This window comes from Triticum dicoccoides, chromosome 1B (genome assembly GCF_002162155.2).
Source record: "Triticum dicoccoides isolate Atlit2015 ecotype Zavitan chromosome 1B, WEW_v2.0, whole genome shotgun sequence".
NCBI lineage: Eukaryota > Viridiplantae > Streptophyta > Magnoliopsida > Poales > Poaceae > Triticum > Triticum dicoccoides.
This window is the reverse complement of record NC_041381.1, coordinates 306,686,039-306,699,656: the sequence shown is the minus strand read 5'-3', so window position 1 is coordinate 306,699,656 and position 13,618 is coordinate 306,686,039.

Below are 13,618 nucleotides of genomic sequence, written 5' to 3'. Positions count from 1 at the left end.
GCAACCGCCATGCCACTTTTCTTTGAAAGGTTCTAGGATTAGGAAGGGTAGGGACACTAGGCGGCCTACAACATCATATCAAGTTGGAGTCAAATAAAAAAGGGCTCTTGATTTAGTCAATCTTCATAACAACATGTTATGAGCATGAATATTTTTTCAGTAAATGTTGACAGTAATATAAGCAAGCCATCATGATACCATAGGAAAGTAACATACTGCTGAAACAGCCATTTGTAGCGATGACTGGAGTAAGCCAGCAATACGTCCAGCCATAGAAGGAGTTGACAGCGTAAATGAAGCCCTTGTGTTCAATGGCATCAGAGAACCATGGAGGATGTATGATCCTGCGATGGACGTGCAGATTTATCCACTTACCGCAGTGACCAGTCAGATAGGCGAGACCGCGGTTGAAGAACGCAATTAACCTGAAGTCTTTATAATTCGCAAATCTTGTGGGCACTTGGCAGATTACAACCTTGAGCAAATCAAACTTGGTATCATGTTGGCTACTGTAAGATTCCGAGTATTCTGGGCTGCGGTGCCAAAGCAGTGCAGTGTTAATCGAAGGAAGGGGGATCAATCGTCGGGTGTAGACCTCCACGAGCATCCAGCTGCCGCGACCGTCGACGAGCACCATCCAAGGCGTGTTCATGCCGACCCAGTACATACCGTTAATGTAGTTGAGGCTAACGGGGATCGGATCACAGTGAAGGGGGTTGATGCTCGCCACCCTACGATCGTTATGCTGAGTGGCACGCCGTTTCTGAAGATCAAGCGGCATCAGCAAGCAAGGAGTTGGCTTAAAAAGCTTCGGCCTGAGGGCTTCAAGTAAACGGTACAGCCCCGACAAGCACGCGGCGAGCGGCATGGTACAGAGATTGTCCACACGCGAAACAATGAGCTTGATTACCTGTGGGGAGCGAATTCCAGCTACTCTTTCAACGGACACTGCTCGGTTCTGCCATTGTTAGTGCTTGGGTTTCGGACAAGGGGGGAGGCGCCTTAGCGGGGATGGAAGCTTGGACGAGATTATGTGCGGACAAAGATGGAGAAGCGAATATGTGCTGTGGGAAGTGGACAGGTGATGATGACTACAGCATGCCGCTTGACTTACGAGACACATACCAACAGCGTAGGGTCATATCGATGCCAGACAACTTGCTTGAGTGATCACAGTACTGGTACTCCCTATGGTACCTACTACAGTACTATGCCCTAACTTGCTTGAGTAGAGTAGTAGAGTAGGACTCTGCTCTACTACTAGGACCGGAGGAGTAGTATATTCTAATCTAAAATAGTTACAAACCTCAATGCCCGAGTGTGGAACGACTACGAACCATGCTCAAAGACCGTGTCTACATGGTGTTTGGACTTATATGCAAAAAAAATAGCAAGATACCCGTGCATTGCACGGCACACCATCATCACCAACTCGGTTTTTTCTCTACTCCTACTCCTATAAAAGACTCAGTTGGTGATGATGGAGGCGAGGAGGCGTGTTCAGTCGGGCGTGCAGCGGACGGCGCAGCACTATTCGATTTATTATAGAAAACAAAGAAGAGTAGTAGAGATAGAGACATAGGGAGGAGCACGAGGTTGTGGGAGATAAGGATTAACGAGGCAAGGCCTTATCTGTAAATGTGGAGAGAGGTGCGGGTATCTTTTGTAAAATTGTCATAGTTGGCTTTCTATCCGTCAGATATAGATCGGACGGTCTATATTACAAGATGGCAGGCATACCATCATCACCAACTCGGTTTTATATAAGAGTAGATATAGATATAGATAGATAGAGACTAGGGAGTACTAGTAAGGACACCATCTACTGCTTCGTGTGCTACTCCTGCGCTCCATTCGGCGGCCGCAACGTCCCCTACAGCCACTCCCTCCTGTGCTCCATTCGGCGGGCACTGTTGAAATCTGGGGAGCGCATTCTCGCGACTACTGGCAGCCACGACTTCACTGACGACGACTTCTTCCCCGACCTTGGCAACCTCTTCCTCAACGACATGGGCGACAACCTCAACACCAACGGTGCTGCTCCCGTTGCACCGTATGTGTTTCTGTCCTTCCTATTCGAAATCGTGCTAGAATTCATGTTTCTACTCTGTATCCTACTACTATGCTAGTCCACATGATTAGTTTCATCTCTGTTATAGCCGTCATGATTTATTTTGTGCTTATTCGGATTAAATCTCATAGTAACTTGCTCATATATTCAACTGGCACAACGTCCCCTACAGCCACTCCCATTCCATGGACGGCCGGTTGATGCCTCCAAGGAGCCCTTCGTCCACTGCTATGAGTGCCCGATGCCGTTTTGTGGCTCGCCGGCGGACATGGTGCATCACCTCACGGATGCGTGCAGCGGTCACTGCTGGCCCTTGGCGAAGAACATCAAGTACGAGACATGCTACCGGTTCACCATGCCGGGGTCGCTGGAGGATCACCGCCATCTGCTAGTCTCGGAGGAGGATGGTAGCATCTTCCTCTCGATCGTGGGCACCAGCGAGGCCCACGCAGGCAGCCGCCCCGTATCTGTAATGTGCATCAGGGGCGACGCCGCTGATGCTAACACTGACACGAGGCCGATGTACGGGTGCATGGTCAGTGTTACTACCCCTCCGGGTCACGTGGGCGGCGACACTGGCCTCATCGAACGGACTTGGACTCTGGGGAGCTGGGACTATCCCGCCAATGTGGACTTGGAAAACCCATGGCATCCTTTACCCGCCGACGGGGTGCACGGGGAATCCAAGGAGGTTCACCTGGACATACACATTATCAAGTTAAATGTTGATCATTAGTCTTCCCTCAATGTAATCCGCTGTCTAAGCATGTGGAGACTTCCATGCAGGATCTTGCTCTATTGGAGTATCGCGCATGAATAAAAGTGTATCCGCTTATGGTTTAGTCTAGAATCTTCCATGTATGAATTTTTACAATAGTACTGGTGAAAGACTTACGATGAACCATCTCTTACATCTCCTCTGCCCCCTTGCAAGTCATCCTGATTTAATCCCTCCGTCTAGGTGTATAAGGGCATGGTTAATATTACTTAATTGTATAGCCAACTATTGACTATAAGAAAGTGCCATGTCATCTGTAGCCAACATGTATAACAATCGATACTCAAAAACTAATTCTTAAAGATCATTTCTTGCAAAGCACAATAAGTGTTATTTCTTCACAAGTTTTGGATGCAGGTTGAACAGTTGAACGCTTTTGTTTGCAAAAGATACCTTTTTATCTATTTCACCCATATGTTTGTGAGCTCTAGAGATGAGATAATATCCGAAGAAACCTATCGATACCCGTTACACATGAGATGACCCCCACATCCTTTGTCAAAATAAACAACTCCCCGATCAATGCATTTCACTCTTCGGTGCAACGCACGGGCACCTTACTACTATAGATTAGTACGACCAAAAATTGAACTAACATTATATATACTACGATAAATACTGATGCATGTCACCTAAAATTATATCATTCAAAACTATGTTCAAATATGAATCCAACGATATAGTTTTTGTTGACATGCACTAACATTTTGTCAGTTAAATCTTCAGTCAAATTCAATGGGGGACTGATAAACCATGACCGATGTAGTACAAGTGTAGAGGGCGGCGTTGCACGGGAGTCTCACCTCTCACCCCGCTCGTGGCGCGGCAGTAAAGCCGTCATATCACAAAACCCAACCACTCCCAGTAATAAGTGGCCTGGTAAAATAAACGGACAAGCAACCATCACATCCCTCCGTCTTTTTTGCATTTCATCTCTCTGCATTTACTTTCTCCGGTTCATCTCGCACACTCGATCCCTAGCTACTACTCCTAGGGCCAGTTCTTTTAGCGGCTTCCCCAGCTTTTCCCACAAGACTAGTCACAGTGGAGAGTAACAATAAGGCACCTCACTCATTTATTTGGGCTTCTAAACTACTACTCCGTCCTGGTTTATTCCTCACCATTGTAATTTGTGCTAAATTTTGACCAAAGATTTAACTGGTAAAATGTTACTCCCTCCATCTAGGTGTGTAAGTCATCTTACGAAAACGAAATAATCCCAAAACACTTAGGCGCGGTGCATTAACTTCTACCTCCTTTCTTGTTTCTTGACATATCAACCAATAAGAGATAAAGAGTGTGCATGCTTTTAATGACTTGAGATATCAAACACGACATGCAGTGGTTAGTTCATTTCATGCAATACTATTAATTAGCAAATAAACATTAACGTTTCTTGTTTTCTCCTCCTCCTTGGTCACGGTGCACATCCTAAGATGACTTACTCACCTAGACGGATGGAGTAGTGCATGTGACATGCACTAACATTTCATTAGTTAAATTTATGATCAAAATTTGACACAGATTACAATGGGGACCAATAAACGAGGACGGAGGTAGTAGTTATGGGATTACTAATCTAGAAGCCTAAAAGAACTGGCCCCTGGTACTCCTACTACTAGTAGTAGTCAAGTTGGAATTCCGATTGCACGTCACAACTTGTTAGGCAAAAAAATATCGATACAGGGTGCAGGAAGCGGTTCGGGAATTTGCATGCCTTTCCAACCAGTGAGATACTCCGTACAAAGTACGACGGAGAAATAACCACAGAGAAGGAAGCTAAAAGTAAACAATCAAACGAGCATTTTTGCATTTGTTTTGCATTGAATCGTTTCACAAGCTTGACTAGTGCTGTTTTTCTACTTTTACAAAAACCGCATCGTAATGTTAAAACGTGCATTTGCACGTACATAAGTAATAGTAGTACTCCCTCCATCTAGGTGTATAAGTATTCCCTCCTTCTTGGTCACGGTGCACAACAAAGATGACTTATTGACCTGGACGGAGGGAGTAGCACAGTCTGCAAGCATATATCGAGAGAGACGTGTAGTGCGATAGTATATAGTAAAGTTTGTGCTATATGCACGTACTTGCAAAACGTGTACGAATACACAAGGTTTCCAAACTTTCCGTTTTACATACTTAATTAAGGACGCTAAAAATTCCTGACGTTCGGGATTTATCATTTGCGTCCCAAAACTAATGAGATCGCCTTACGAAACAAAAATTATACTCCTCCTAAAAGCCACGGCGCTCGCAGGAGCGCTTGCGGCGCGCCACGAGTGCCCTAGTGCATGGTCGTTTCTCAGCTCGCCGACACAACGCCTCTTCCTTAGCCTCGCAACTCGTGAGGTGCTGATTGGCGGCTTGCCGGCGGGCGAGTGCGATCTCACCAGTGTGGTGATCCGGCGCCAACTGGTACTCCTCCTTGCTGGAAGCGTGCACCCGGTCCACGTACCGCCAAGCGTAGATGAGGCGCTTGGGCCCGACTGCACTCAGGGCGTCGGCACGGGCATCCTCTGCCACCCTCACGGCCCTCACACGAGGCTTCTGCCAAAGAGCCAATTGCCTGACTCTCTCGGACGCGACATAGGCCTCCCAGGCAGCTTGTTCCGCAGTGCGCTTCTCTTCCTCGGCCTTCTTCTCCGCCTCTATTTTGGCGTGCTCTGCTAGAGCCAAAGCCTCCCACAAGGCGACATCCATTTCTTTCCAAAGCTCCTCAAGGCTGGGGGGGCTCGGCGGGCAGCGTGGCGTTCTCCTCGTAGCGGGGAGACGACGCGTCCTCCGACGCGTGTGCTGGTGAGATTGGGAACACCGACGCGTCCACCTCGACGTGTCGCGGCAAGGAGCGGAACGTCGACGCGTCCTCCTTGACTAGTGGCGGCGAGAAACGAAACGGCGACGCGTCGTGTCGCGGCGAGGAGCGGAACACCGACGCGTCCTCCTCGACTAGTGGCGGTGAGGAACGGAACGGTGACGCGTTGCATAGCGGCAAGGAGCGGAACACCGACGCGTCCTCCTCGACTAGTGGTGGTGAGGAATAAAACGGCAACGCGTGACCGTCTGCACGGTGCAGCGAGGGGCTCCTAGGGCTTGGGAGGGGCGATGCCATGGTGGTCGACGTGAGAGGGAGGGGGAGGAGATAGCGATGAACGTGAACGTGAGGGGGAGGAGATAGCGATGTCATGGGAGGCGCAGTATTTATAGCAAGCAATGGCACACCTACGTAAGATATGGAGTGAGCTGCACTGACTTAACTGCAGGTCCAGTTGCGTCACTGACATGTGGGCCGAACCCCAGTTGGGCCCATATGTCAGTGACCCAATGCACCTGCAGTTAAGTAACAACTACATGGGCATATTTGTTGGAGTAAATTACAGGGGAGCAAAGGGGTGGAAATATTGCTGGTCACAACGGATTGGATGAGCGTGGGGGGAGGAGAGTCATGCATGCAGATTTTTTCACACGGGGTGGAGTGGTGGGACCGCCGGAGGGAGAAGGAGAGTTTGGCAGGCATATTGGTTCCACACATGGAGAGGAAAAGATTTGGAGACGAACAGGCTACCTGCAGGTATGGGGAACGGTGCATAATAAGTCATCTTGCATGCCGGGCTAGGTATAGTCTCAAGGAATTAAAAACATACACGCCCCACACATGTTCATATTTCAAGGTGCACTAAATTATTGCATGCGATGATTAAGGCTAGCCATAATGGTGGTATCTTAGCTGGACACGGGAATAGCAAACATGCTGATGTGGCAAAGAATTAAAGAAGAGGGGGGGTTAGAGTAACTAGTGTTCATGCATGCATAGGTAAACACATTTTTTGTGAAGAACGATAGCACTAGTTGAGTACTTTTGCATACTTCAAAAACTATTCCACCGCCTCTACTATCTTGCTAAGAGTAGGTGAAATTTTTAAATCGAGCCCTTTAAACTAGAAGGGAGGTAGTGGTACTCTAATAGCTAACCTTGTTGTGATGACAAGATAGGACATGGCATGCACCTGGATGGAGGAACTAGTCTGCATTGTGCATTTAAGTTTTGTCTGAAGTCAATGTACCTCTACTTTCACCAGACTTATAGAAAAATGTATCAACATTCACAATGTCAAATCAATATTTTTATACTCATTATAAAACGTAGTTCTTATACTCATTATAATCAGTGTAGATATTGATATTTTTAGTATAAATTTGGTCGTGGGATTTCATTGATGCCTGTCAAAGCGTGGAGGAAGCGGAGCTTAGGGCTTGCATTGTCGGTCTCTACATAGGTATTTCTCTTCATAATCCTGTAATTTTAGAGACTGATTACGCTTTTGTGGTAGCGTCTCTTGCATCGGGGGACTATGACAGGTCTGCTATGCATGACCTGAAGATGAAAGTGTTGAGCATCTCGAAGTTGATCAACAATCTTCAATTGTCAAAGATTAGCCGTTCGGCCAATAAGGTGGCACACTTAATCGCTAAGTATAGCTTTGACAATAGATTAGATGGTATTCTTGTAAATAACATACCGTCCTGTGTGGTGAATATTGTATCGAATGAGTGTACCGGTGTGGCTGGTTAATTAATATAAGGTGGTGTTCAAAAAAAGTATAAATTTGGTCAAACACTTTGCAAACGGTTGACAAGAGTAAAAAGGACCAGAGGGAGTATCATGCATGCGGAGTGGGCAAAAAAATTGCTCATTTATAGCCGGTCGAAGTCTCAAAGGGCGCGACCGCACGAGGGAGGCGAAGGTCGTGGGAGGCGCGTGGTTGACGGAATTAAGTGAAGTTACATCCACGCACCGACATGGCGTGTGAACAGGCAGAAGCTATACCGTCAGGCCTACGATATGGGTCTAGTAGACATGACATCTAGTGGGTCCCGCATAGTTCTCGAGAACTCTTTGGGGGCTTGCAGCCGTTTATCCACTAGGCAAGCCAGCAACCCCATGTTGTTTGCACGCCCTACTCGTCCCCGCCTTCTACCTTACAACAGTTCGCTCCCAGTCATCCAGTCCTTTCACATTAGTTCGCTCCCAATTTTTGCGGGGTACAACAGTTGAACTTCTCCTGACCCTCCTCCAAAATCCATGGCCTCCCAAATCTCCATGGTCGTCGCTGAGTACCAGGTTAGAGCCATCACCAGTGATCAGTTCATTGTCATCTACACACGTGGATCCGCGATGGTGAAAGCATGGCTTGCTCGCTTCCTATGCATGTTCAACAGTTCAACGGATGAGTGGGTCGCTGGGCTAGATGTTGAGTACACCATAGTCCTGGGACGAGAGAAGGATCTAAAGGACGAAGAGAGGAAGAAGCCCGCCGTGATCCAGGTTCGCGTACATAATGTTTTCTTGGTCTACCACATATGCCATGCCGACGTTGAGTGCCAGGATTTTAAGAACTTCCTCAAGGACAAAAGAGTGAAATTCGTTACTTTAGGCTTTAAGAACGACAGGGATGTCCTGCATCGGATAGGTCTCGTTGTAGGCCAGCCCTTCGATCTCCAGAAGGCAAGCCTGGTGTCCTCCTCTCAACCTTCAATGCTGACCCTGGTAGCAACCATGATTGATCCTTCGTACGCTAAACTAAGAAACCTCGTCACGAGTTTCATCATGCATGGGAGTCGAAGACATTAGATGAAGATCACATCCTGTACGTAGCAATGGATGCCTACCTTTGTTTAAATATCTACAAGGATTGGATGAAGAAGCAGAGCCCAGTGTCCAGTTCAAGCAAAGAAGCGTCGGCATAAGAGGAAGAGGAAGAGGGACGATGACGAAGTCGAGGACGTGGACTCAGACTCCGAGTAGGTGGCAGTGTCGTCGCTCATGCTGGTTCTACTGCAGTGTCAAGCGGACTAGTTGCTTAGTTTATTTTCAAGGGTGTGTTGTGCTGAGGCCCCAGCAGAACTATGTTTAGTATGTTCTTTCTCGTTATTTGAACTCTTTAGTACGTACAGTAGTACTAGTACTATGTCTTACTACTGTTCTTCTTGCAGTTGGTACTACTGCTCATATCTTTGTGTTCCTACTATACTTAATACGTTCGTACTAGTAGTATAATTTGGGTCAATCGATTTGTGAAAGAAGTTCGACGGAGCGAAGGAAGAAGACGGCAGAGGAGGTGGAAGAAGCCCTTCTAGCCATCCATGTTGCATCAAACGGCTCACATGAGTCGACTGACCCAAATTGCTCCTTCAGATTGCAGGATCCATGTGGCATTCAAGGTCTCAAAGGTAGATTCCGCGTCCGCACCCGGTTTGCAGGCTCGACGCGCGCGCGACAGGCTTCTGCCGCGACAACCACCATGCGCGCCTCCTCCGCGCGGGCGGAGATGACAATGACACGCTAGTTCCTCCTCGCCGGCGTGCTGGAGCACGCGCTCGTCCTCCTCTTCATACGTTGTGTGCATAGACGCGGCTCCACCAGCTGCTCGCGTGCTTGGCAGCGCGGTGGCATCGCGAGGAGGGACTGCAGACAACGTGAACGGGCGAGCTTTGGCTTCATGGCACAGGGATGGCGGCGACACGGCGGTGATGGGCGAGAAATTATTGGCCGGAGCAGGCGGGCTCCGGCATGCACAACGGCGGCGGCGGCATATTGATGAGTGCGCGTGTGGGAGCTTACTTTAGTTTTATATAAGGTTGGTCAAACTTAAAAGGAAACCGTACTAGTACACCTAAACATTAGACTTAGGCAGCGCTTTTATTAGTTAGTACCACAGCCACGATACGGAATCCTATGCAAGCGCGTGAACTGCGGCCGCGTGGTCGATCGAACGGTGTGTCATCGTGTCGCGCTCGAAGGACATCCATCAAACTTTTTTTGTGTGTGAAAACAATCCTCGAATATTACTCAACTTTTTTCCTGGGAAAGTTCTTGACGCTGCAATATTTCCATATATTTGAATTTAGCTCCGGTTCGTGTTTATTTGGATTTGGACGTTTTAGGTGCGCCCTAGTTTTTTTAATACTTATTTTGTGTGTGTGACTGAGAGAGAACGTGTGTATGTGTCCATATGTGTGTTGCGGCGGAAGGGCAATGTGGAGACGGTGTGCGTGTGATACAGACATAGAGAGGTGTGAATGTGCAAATGATCATGCATGAGTGAGACATAGACAGATGTTGATACATTGTGTATACATGAGAGAACGGTCTTCTAGTTTACTTGTGTGTGTGTGTGTGTGTGTGTGTGAGAGAGAGAGAGAGAGAGAGAGGAGCATCCTTAACACAACAACCATCTCTCTTGATTCGTCCATTCCTCCCATGGTCGCATGCAACACATGCATCAACGCGCACATTTTGACACCCTCACCCGGCCCCTGCCCACCTCAAGGCCCGCACAATCTCTTCGTGAATACCCATTTCTCTCCTTAGGTTTGTTTTCTCTCAATCTCTCTCTCTCTCTCTCTCTCTCTCTCTCACACACACACACATAGAGAGACACACGCAGCACAACACACACACACACACACTCCCCTGAGCACACAATTCATCCCCATCCAAGGTTATACGGTGACCACTCTCGCATGTGCTTCTTTGCACCCCAACATGCACAACACCTCAATCTTCAAAGAGGGAATCGAGCAGATCAAAGACGTTGACCACACCGTGCTAGAGAATGCGGGGTCATTTGGAAGCAGGGTGATGTGACGACGGCTGACTGACTCCTCCCCCCACCCTCTCTCTCTCTCTCTTGCACAAAATTACCAATCCCTCTCTCCCCCGCACAAAATTGTCAATCCCTCAACCCACGAGATCCTTCCCCTCTCGTCCATGTTTTTCCAGCTCTCTCATCAAACATGTTGTCTCTTATCCTTCCACGTATACAGAATCCGGATGCACACGCATCTCACATATATTACATGTCTCCATCTTTCTCACAGACCTAACTTCTTCCTCTCTCTTTCTCTCTCTATCTCTCTCTGTCTCGTTAGGTTTGTCTCCTACTCTCTTGTCCACATACATACAATCTTTCCCGCCCTATCTGCTCCATCTTCAAAAGCTCTCTCTGCACGTTTCATTCACACATTGGGATATGTCAAAATGTTGCTTCTATAATGGCCGATGTAGAGTTATGGTTGTTTTTGTTGCATCCTACAAAGTAATAACTATGAAATGCATTTAGATTCTCATTTGACTGGGATTATGTGAGTTTGAGCATGTTGTGAAGTACTATAGACCTTGTATACATCTTGGGATTCGACAATGATTGTAACTATTGAATTGTATAGACCATTACATTCGAAGTCAATAGCCTAATATATTTATTTCACAACTTCAACAAATGATTAGTTCACTACAAACTAAGAAAACAAATGTGTACTCCCTCCGTTTTTATTTAAGTCCGCGTATTAGCATTGGTCAAAGTCAAGTTTTGTAAACTCTCAGAAAGCTTATAACAAAAAATATTAACATATACAATAACAAATAAATACCATTAGATTCATTATTGAATGTACTTTCACATCATACATATTTGTTATGGTAAATGTTTATATTTTTCTATAAACTTGGTCAAACTTTAGGAAGTTTGACTTCGGTCAAACCTAATATGCAGAGTTTACTACTACTACTCGCTAGTTGCTTAGCCGAATCACTCAACACGCTACACGGGGAGTCCAGTGTCACAAAATTTTGAGGTCGGCGGGAAAATCTCCCGCGACCCTGATTCGAGCAGTGGGAAGTTACCATCATAGCCTTCGGAACAGGCCTACGGATGTAGCTTGGTAGGGGGCTGTTTTCGTAACTTCAGGTTCACCCTACCCAGCCAACCCCACCTGGCACCCAGAGTAGTACACCTGAATACTCCCCATTTTCTATCCCCACCGCAAAATAGACTTCTCCACGGCACCGCAGCCTTCGTGCTCCTCCCCTTTACATTGGCGCACTCGTCCACCGCAGCGCATCTACCTCATCGATGACCTCGTACGCCGCACTGGAGCTGGCCCACCATCATCGTCGTACACTGAGCCTCTTCCCCGGCATCGTCTTCCACGGTCTCGGATCTGCTTCCCGAAAACCGACGCCAAGCGCAGAAGTACCACCGTCGTGGACAATGAACTGACTCCCGTTGCCGACCATGACTCACAGAGGCCGCTGCGACAATCGTTCTCCTCCTCGATTGGTAATGTGTGTATTGAATCACTTAGCAGTACATGTGCAGTTCTAGTTTTGTTCATACCTACCCTTGAAATTTCCTGGGTGCTATTGTTCCCATAAAAGTAATTGGTTATAGCCTCCATTGTCCAACAGAATATCGACTTGTAATTGTGCGTCACTCCTGTATCGTGTTGTGCTTGGGTAGTTTTTTCATCTGCAACCAGTAGTGTGGCAAATGATGGAAGGTTTTTAGAACTAGCAAGATGCCCATGCGTTGCACGCATCAAGATGCATTTGTATGAGTAGTTTATCTTGTGGGAGAAAAGGATGAACGAGGGAAGGCCTTATTTGCAAATCTGGAAAGGGGTATGGGTATCTTTTTACAAAATTCCCATTTGTTTCCTTCCTATCTGTCAGATATATATCAGACGGCCTATATTGCAAGAAAAAAAAGTATAAAGGAAAAAAGTAGACAGTAAAGGAAGTAGAGATAAATATTAAATATAAAATATAAAATAAATATAACAGTAGAGAAGAGAGTAGAGATAGCAGAGACGTCAGGAAAGGATCGCGCGCGCGCGGGAAAAAGCAGTCTCGCGTGCGCTAGTTTGGTGCGCGGCGTCCGGCGCGCTTTATAAAATCCAACGCCCTCCCACCGCTCTATGCCTTGCCACCGCTCTCTCCCTGCTTTGTGCCTCGCCACCGCTCTCTCCCCGCTCATTTTCGCCTCGCCGTCGCCGCGCCACCATGCCGCCGCGTCGCTGGGAAACTTGGGGATATCGCGGTGTCCGGGCGCGCCCCTTTGGCGGCTTCTCCGCCGAGATCCGGTTCCGCGGGATGCGCCTCGGCCTTGCCAATTTCGACACCACCAACGAGGCCGCCCACGCGTACGACGCGGCAGCGTGGCGCCTCCGGCGGCCTCATAGAACATTGAACTTCCCCAATGTGCCGGCGCGGGAGCGGGCGCAGGAGCTTGCACCTCTGCCGCGGCTTAGCACCGACGAAGATCGTCGCGACAAACGGAGGCAGGAGCACCGTCTCAGCATCGCCGAGATGGATGAGGAAGCCATGGCGCCGTGGCGCCAACACTTCCTGCAGGACATCATCAACGAGCGCGAGTTCTACGTGCAAAGGAGGGCGGAGAGGGATAAGAGGAGGGCAGAGCGAGCCACCTATCGCGAGGACAAGCGTAGGCGAAAAGCGGACGCTCAATTCAACATGAGGCTAGGAGCTGCGTCGCCCTAGGAATCCGACGACGATTGGTATCTTCACGCCTACAGTCAGACGTCGGAGGAGGACATCACCGAGGAGGAGTCGTATGACGAGGAGTAGTTGAATTACCTTTTTTTATCTATCTATGCTGAGAACTATCCTCTACTCTATCTACATCTCGATCTCAGCACTGTAAACGCTTTTTTAAAGTGCCGCGCATTGCGATTCTGTTGGAGATGCTCTAACATGGCAGACGAGTGCTTTAATGTTGCCCACAAGATGCGTGAGTATTACTACTAGTATATTTTTATTGCCATGTTGAGATTATAAAACCACGAGTGCGAACATGCAGAGGAGCAATGAAGACCAAACACGGGATATTCGGGACATCTTCAAGGAGCGTGGCAAGTTAAAGAGGAGCTGCACCGAACCTGTAAAACGAGCTTTGGTAAGTAACACC